Source organism: Amblyraja radiata, unplaced genomic scaffold (assembly GCF_010909765.2).
Source record: "Amblyraja radiata isolate CabotCenter1 unplaced genomic scaffold, sAmbRad1.1.pri S91, whole genome shotgun sequence".
NCBI lineage: Eukaryota > Metazoa > Chordata > Chondrichthyes > Rajiformes > Rajidae > Amblyraja > Amblyraja radiata.
The window spans coordinates 32,381-41,265 of record NW_022630173.1 but is presented as its reverse complement, the minus strand read 5'-3'; positions in this window follow the sequence as shown (position 1 = coordinate 41,265).

Here is an 8,885-nt window from a genome sequence, read left to right as displayed (position 1 = left end):
TCTGATGCAGTGATTGAGGGAGACAACGTTACCCTGACCTGCTCTGTGTCTCACGTCCTTGGGCCAATGAGACTGGTTTGGATCAATGGCGATGGCAAACGTGTTGGAGAAAAGGCACTGACTGAGGAAGAGAAATCACTGAGTCTGGTTATTCAGAAAGCTGAGAGAGGCAGAGGGAACTGGAGATGTGTTTTGTTTGATCAAGAACTGCCCCGGCTTTTTGTCCCGTACTATCAGAAGGACAATAGTAAGTGATAAGGGTTTGTTCTTCATACTTAGAGTCATGATTGAGTTTTGATGTCGTTTATTCATCCTGAAATTTGAGTGGAATATTTTCTTCCAGTTTGAGTTGTCTAACTCTGTTATGATCAATGAATTCTCAAGTTTCAAATAACACTTCCTGAACACCACTCCCCCCACCCCCCACCCCCTTCATTGTGCACGCATTTATCCCACCACCCAGTGATCCTATTCTCTTCCCTTCCTCTTTCAACTCATTTCCCACCCCTTCCAATTGCAGAGTTTTGCTTTGATGTTCTTGCTCCACATCTACCCATATCCCTCCCTCTGCTACAGATCTGACTGTAGATCAGTCAGTATTAGTTGACCTGATCTATGTCATGTTTTACTGCATGCTGCTGTGTACTCAAACACTCATCTGGTTGAACCAGGATTTATATAAAGGACTTCAAGATTATGTAAAAGGAAACACGTTAGAAACGAAACAGAAATGGGAATTGGAAATGAATATTATTATTACTGACGAAATGTGGGAAAATACATGTCTTTTGTTCATACGTTAACAAACAGGGATAAATATGGGCCAGGAAACCAGGAGACCAAGGTATGTATCTCCACTGCACTTTGGTGGTTCAAACTTCAAGTGAAAACTTTGCCTTGTGTACCATCCTAACATGGTCATAATTTAGGGAACACTGTGATTCCATGGACTCTGATTTTATACACATGGTCTTATCCCACAATTAAATGTATCTGACGTACATTTGTTAGAGAACATTAGTCAATTAACAGCATCATGAAGCCCAAGGAACGCACCAGACAGGTCAGGGATAAAGTTGTGGAGTAGTTTAAAGCAGGGTTAGGTTATAAAATAATATCCCAAGCTTTGAACATCTCACGGAGCACTGTTCAATCCATCATCCGAAAATGGAAAGAGTATGGCACAACTGCAAACCTACCAAAACATGGCCGTCCACCTAAACTGACAGGCCGGGCAAGGAGAGCATTGATCAGAGAAGCAGCCAACAGGCCCATGGTAACTCAGGAGGAAGATCTCTGCAGATCTCTGCAGAGATCCACAGTTCAGGTGGGAGAATCTGTCCACAGGACAACTATTAGTGGTGCACTCCACAAATCGGGCCTTTATGGAAGAGTGGCAAGAAGAAAGCCATTGTTGAAAAAAAGCCATAAGAAGTTCCGTTTGCAGTTTGCCACATGGGGGACACAGCAAACATGTGGAGGATGGTGCTCTGGTCAGATGAGACCAAAATTGAAGTTTTTGGTCTAAATGCAAAACGCTATGTGTGGCGGAAAACTGACACTGCCCATCACCCTGAACACACCATCCCCACTGTGAAACATGGTGGTGGCAGCATCATGCTGTGGGGATGCTTTTCTTCAGCAGGGACAGGGAAGCTGGTCAGAGTTGATGGGAAGATGGATGGAGCCAAATACAGGGCAATCTTGGAAGAAAACCTGTTAGAATCTGAAAAAGACTTGAGACTGGGGCGGAGGTTCACCTTCCAGCAGGACAATGACCCTAAACATACAGCCAGAGCTACAATGGAATGGTTTAGATCAAAGCATATTCATGTGTTAGAATGGCCCAGTCAAAGTCCAGACCTAAATCCAATTGGGAATCTCTGGCAAGACTTGAAGATTGCTGTTCACAGACGCTCTCCATCCAATCTGACTGATCTTGAGCTATTTTGCAAAGAAGAATGGGCAAAAATGTCAGTCTCTAGATGTACAAAGCTGGTAGAGACATACCCCAAAAGACTTGCAGCTGTAATTGCAGCGAAAGGTGGTTCTACAAAGTATTGACTCAGGGGGACTGAATACTTTTGCACGCCACATTTTTCAGTTTTTTATTTGTAAAAAAATTTGAAAACCATGTATCATTTTCCTTCCACTTCACAATTATGCAACACTTTCTGTTGGTCTATCACATAACATCCCAATAAAATACATTTACGTTGGTGGTTGTAACGTGACAAAATGTGGAAAAGTTCAAGGGGTATGAAAAATATTGCAAGCCACTGTATATATATATTATATATAAGTTAAATGTGAATGTAGATGGGTTGGTCAGCAAATTTGCAGACAACACCAAGATTGCTGGAGTTGTAAACTTTGAGGAAGGTTGTCAAAGTATACAGATACAGATCAGCGACAGCTATGGGTGGAGAAATGGCAGATATAATTTAATACCAGCAAATGTGAGGTCAAATGCAAGGTCAAATGCAAGGGGGAAATATACAATTAATGGAAAGACATTTAACTGTAACATAGAAACATAGAAAATAGGTGCAGGAGGAGGCCATTTGGCCCTTCGAGCCAGCACCGCCATTCATTGTGATCATGGCTGATCGTCCCCTATCAATATCCCGTGCCTGCCTTTTCCCCATATCCCCTGACTGCACGAGCCCCTAGAGCTCAATCTAACTCTCTCTTAAATTGATGTACGGAGGAATCATGGGGTACATGTCCACAACCTGTAAGTAACAACACAAGATAGAGTAGTGAATAAGGCTTGCCTTCATTGTTCGGGGTGTGGAGTATGAGTGTCAGAAGGTTATGATACAGCTTTATAGGACTTTGGTTAGGCTGCATTTGGAGGAATGATTGCCCCCAGTGTGAGAAGGATGTACAGGCTTTGGAAAGGGCGAGGACGAGGTTTACCAGAACCCATTGGTTATTGGAGCCCCTCCGCTGGGTCCCCCCTTTGTTCTCGACGTTCCACGTCGCTCTAAGTTCCCTCCTCACTCTTGGTGACGCGGGTTCCATCGACACTGGTGGCTCAGGACCAAGTTCGGTGGAGAGTCAGGTCTACCGGTGGGTCCTCCATTCAGATTCAGATTCAAACTTTATTGTCATTGTGCAGTGTACAAGTACAGAGACAACGAAATGCAGTTAGCATCTCACCCAGAAGTGCGAACACAGACTAATGGAACAGTAAAATATATATATGTATATACAGTAGCAGTAGTGCAAATTTCGGGGGTTGAGATCAGTCACTGGGGGAAGGAATGTCCGGGGGTGGGGGATGGCTGCAATCACCAAGGTGCAGATTTAAGTAGGGTAACAACCGCAGGGAAGAAGCTGTTCCTGAACCTGCTGGTCTTGCAACGGAGAGACCTGTAGCGCCTCCCAGTTGGGAGGATGGTAAACAGTCCATGGTTGGGATGAGAGCAGTCCTTGATGATGCTGCACGCCCTTCGCAGACATCGCTTGCTCTGGACAGACTCAATGGAGGGAAGTGAGGAACCGGTGATGCGTTGGGCAGTTTTCACCACCCTCTGTAGTGCTTCCCGGTCGGAGACAGAGCAGTTGCCATACCGTACTGTGATACAGTTGGTAAGGATGCTCTCGATGGTGCAGCGGTAGAAGTTCACCAGAATCTGAGGAGACAGATGGACCTTCTTTAGTCTCCTGAGGAAGAAGAGACGCTGGTGAGCCTTCTTGACCAGTGTTGAGGTATTGTGGGTCCAAGAGAGGTCATCAGAAATGTTGACCCCCAGAAACCTGAAGCTTGAAACATGTTCCACCTCCGTCCCGTTAATATGGATGGGGGTGTGCGTGCCACCCCTAGACCTTCTGTAGTCCATAATGAGCTCCTTGGTCTTCTTGGTGTTAAGGGCCAGGTTGTTGTCAGCGCACCATGCTGCTAGGAGCTAGTCCTCCTCCCTATAGGCCGATATCGTTGTTGTTGATGAGGCCAATCACAGTTGTATCATCTGCATACTTGATGATGGTGTTAGTACCATGTACAGGTGTGCAGTCGTAGGTGAAGAGGGAGGAGAGGAGAGGGCTCAGCACACAGCCCTGCGGAACGCCGGTGTTCAGGGTGAGGGTTGAAGTCTGGTAGTCTGACCTAACAGACTGGGGTCTGTTGGTTAAAAAGTCCAGTATCCAGTTGCAGAGGGAGGGGTCGATGCCCAGATCGATGAGTTTGGTGATCAGTTTGGAGGAGTTAATGGTGTTAAATGCTGAGCTAAAGTCGATGAACAGCATTCTCACGTAGGTGTCTCTGTTGTCGAGGTGGGACAGGGCGGAGTAAAGTGCCGTAGATATGGCAACCTCCGTACTCCTGTTATTACGGTAGGAGAACTGATAGGGGTGCAGTGTGGGGGGTAGGCAGCCTTTGAGGTGTGCCAGGACCAGCCTCTCGAAGCACTTAGTGATGATGGGAGTAAGTGCAACTGGGCGAAGGTCGTTGAGGCTCGCCGCAGTGTGGCACCGGCACGATGGAGGTGGCTTTAAGGCAGGTGGAGACAGCTGCTTGAGTAAGTGACGGGTTGATGATGTCAGTCCAGACGTCTGTCACTGTGCAGCACAGGCCCTGAGGATGCGCCCGGGGATGCCATCAGGGCCAGCAGCCTTACGTGCATTAATCCTGCTCAGTGTCGTATGGGGGTGAATGTGAGGGGCTGGTGATCAGCAGGGAGCACAGCCTTGATGGCCATCTCTTGATTGTCCCTGTCAAAGCGGCCATGAAAGTGTCTTAGCTCCTCAAGCAAGGAGGCGTCGCTGGATGTGGGGGTGGTGTTGGTGGGTTTATAGTCCGTGATGGCCGGGATGCCTTGCCACATGCGTCGGGGGTCGGAGTTGTTCTTGAAGTGCTCCTCGGCTTATTGGTCTGCGGCAGGTGATTCTCGGTCCTCTGACTGCGGTGAGCAGGAGCTCAGTCCACGGTTGGCGTCTCCTCCAATGTCGTGGTGGTGAGCCGGGCCTCCTTGCCGGGATCCTCCCACTGCGCTGCTTGCCGGGACTCACCAGAACCGTCATCTGTCTACTCCCTCCACAAATGCTGCCTGACCCAATGAGTTCTTCCAGCACTTTGTTTTTTTAACCCAAGTTTCCTGCTCGTGCTGTGTCCTGTATCTCTGTGATAATTTCTAAACTCGTTATTCATGCCTGGTTTCCAGGGTCTGAGCAATAGGGGACAACTCCGTCAATGGGTGGGTCTGGGGACGGCTGTCAAAGCCCTTCTGTAAGTGCAGCGGTCACTGAACATTAGTTCATTAGTCACAAGAGCAAATGGGCCATTCGGACCATCGAGCCTACTGCACCATTCAATCATAGCTGACCTATCTTTCCCTTTCAACCCCATTCTCCTGCCTTCTCCCCATAACCCCAGACACACGTACTAATCAAGAATCTGTCAATCTCCAGGATAGAATGTACAGAAGACTAGGAGAGGCCCTGGCCTGACCCAGGACACTGCGCTGGGAGCCGGCTTCCAGAGGGAGACTGTACCTGGGACAACTCTGGAGGGACAGTGGGGTCCAAGCGCAGACAGCAGCAGTTTTGGGTCAGGGGAAGATCAGCCCCACTGTCCAGCAGCAGTTGGAATCTCTCGAGAGCTGCCGGGCTGGTGGAGAGATATCATTAACTATTCTCTTTTCCAGACCTGGAGAGTGGGAAACTGACGGGATATGTGGGATCGGACAATGATGGGGAAATCGTACTTCTTCCTGTCACTTCTACAAGGTACCGTGAGCAACAGCTTGTATGTGTTTATGGCCGACTGTCTGTACATTCTCATGATGGGGAATAACCTTCATCACTGCTACAACCCTCACTCTCTCTGTACCCCTGAGCTTCGCCCATTTACTCCCTTCCTATCTACGTGCCTGTCCAAATGTCTTTTAAATGTTGTTATTGTACCGGCCTCAACCACTTCCTGTCACAGCTCGTCATATATACCCTGCACCTTTGTGTGAAAAACCTGTTCCTCGGATCCCCTTTAAATCTTTCCCATCTCACCTTAAACCTGTGGCCTTTAGTTTGACACTCCCTACAACAGGAGGGGATCAAAAACCTGCCTCTGGTATGAACAACCTGCTTTCAGCTGGTGCTTGCTGTACCTGTCACTGCACTCCATCCACCACTGTTCTCACAGGCTGCCAGAGAGACCTTGAGGTCGTCCCCTAGGTCAGTGCATGTGAGTTGCAGCAGCTGACCCTCAGTAAGAGAGTCCGTTCACGTACAGTTCACGTTTTCAGAGGCAGAAAAGCACGAGAAAGTATTCACACACTTTGTCATCCCACAATGCCCAGGATGTGATTCCTACACAATGGAGTCTGGAAGATCCACAAGCCCTCCAGTGCCTAATGTTGTTCCTTCTCTCCTCAGCTGCTGTGTCGGAGTGGACAATCAACGTTCCATCAGAGGTGACAGCGCAGAGGGGTCTGTGTGCCCGGATTCCGTGCCATTACAGTTACCCGTCACGTCTGAACAAAATACGACCCGTTGGAATCTGGATTAACGATAAGAGCTGGAACGATCAGTCCATCGCTTTCCACTCCGGGGATCACGCTAAAGAATCACCAAGGTTTTACAATCGGACCCGGCTGTCTGGAGACCTGAGAGACGGCAACTGTTCCCTGGTTATAGACAGCATCACACAGGAAGATGAAGGTCCATATTATTTCATAATTGTATTCAACAACAACGATCGTTTCAGCTTCCTCCCTGTAACACGGCTCCGTCTTTCTGGTAAGTGTTCTGTATAATCAGTCAACAACTGATTTGAACTGGTCTGAAGAAGGGTTTCGGCCCGAAACGTCGCCTATTTCCTTCGCTCCATAGATGCTGCTGCACCCGCTAAGTTTCTCCAGCATTTTTGTGTACCTTCGATCTTCCAGCATCTGCAGTTCCTTCTTGAACACTGATATTCAGGCAGTAGAAAGTAACACAAACTGCTATTGCCCAATGAACACAAACCATAGCTCAGTATCACAATGTTTGATGGTTAAACCCTGGTATTGCCCTCCAGTCCAATCTCACCACATTGCTGATACTTCTTCCATTATCATCAGTAAAACATGAGCACTATATGCAGCTGTGTTACCAGCTGTGATACATGTTGCTAATCACACATTGCTCCAGTAATGCACACAGCAAAGTGGGACCCAAGTTTGTAATCTACTTTGCAATAGCTCAGGATGTGACAATATACTTTATAAACATTCAAAAGTCATCTCCGGTGAAAGAAGAAATTTCAGGCTGGGATGTTGGAATTTTCATCAGCAAGTGTGAGATGTTGAACTTTGCAAAGTCGAATGCAAGGGGAATTTAATGGTAAGATCCGTAACAGCATTGAAAATGCAAAAGGATTTTGAAGTCCAAGCCCATAACAAGTAGATAGTGTGGTAAAGAAGGCTTTTGGTACGCTTGCCTTCAATCGTAGGAGCATTGAGTATAAGAGTCAGGAAGACGTGATGAAAATTTTGGGGGGGGGGGTTTATTTGGAATATTGTGCGCAGTATCCGGACGCGGTGCCGACAGACAAGAGACCGAAGCAAAGAAGCCGAAGCCAAAGATCCGAATAGTAACGTGGCCGAAACGTGAATTAACTGAAAGAGTCCGAAGACGAAACGCCTACTAACCGAAAGGATGGGACGCCTAAATGCAAACTAACCGAAAGGGCGGGACGCCTAAAAGCCTACGAACCGAAAAGCTGTGTCGCCTAAAAACAAACTTACCGAATGGCCGCTCAGTCAACACGCCACCTAACCGAAGTGCGGCGTCGCCTACTGGCCAAAGGACCGACAGCCGCTCAACAGAAAAGTCCAATAACGGACTTGGCGTTGCAAGGGGGGCAGGACGTCAGCGATTGGTCCAGACCCCCGCGTCCATCACATCACTGTGAAGGCATGAACATTGCCCCAAACCTCCGCTCCACCTGACCCACTGCCTGCGGAGGGTGGCCGTGGGAGCGTGAGGTGTGTCCCGAGGAATGCACACCTTTGGACGCTTTCAACTTGGTGCTTGGGTTCAGATTGCCCAGTCACCTATGGCTTATGGCAGTGGGTCGGGTGGAGCGGAGGTTTGGGGCAATGTTCATGCCTTCGGCTTCTTGTCTGTCTGCGCCGCATTCGCACACGATTGTGCGCAGTTCTGGTCACCCCAAAGAAGGAAGCTTTGGAAAAGCTGCAGAGGACGTTCATCAGAACGATACTTGCATTAGGAGGAAATAACTACAAAGTCAGGTTGTAGGTTTTCTCTGGTACATTGGATATTGAGAGGATACCTGATAGACGTATATGAAATTATAATAGACATCAATAGGATAGACAATTAGAATATTTTGCTAGGAAGGAAATATCAAATACCAGAGGGCATAGTTTTAAGGTAAGAGGGGCCAAGTTTAAAGGAGACTAGACCTGCAGCATCAACACACACTACCAACACCCCCCCCCCCCCCACACACACACACACACACACACACTAAACATCCCCATTGATATTATATTAATATAATTCATTGGCTCCTTTTACACCATCCCTGCCCTATCCAGGCGACTTTTGAGATCAATAGGTAAAATGTATGTATAAAATGTCACAGTTAGCGCGCCGTGTTTTCGAGCAGATGTGAATCACAGACAAACAAGACACACACACACACATACAAATAAATACATCCACTGCCAAGATCAGAGTTTTATAATTAAAGAGATGTGCAGGGCAATTTTTTGTTCTCCACAGAGGGTGGTGAGCAACTGAAATACGCTATCAAGGGTGGTGGTGGAGGAAGATACGATTGTGGCAGTTAAAAGACTTTTGGATAGGCACATGGTTATGCAGGGAACGGAGGGATATGGATTATGTGCAGGCAGATTGGGTTAGTCTCGCCAGCA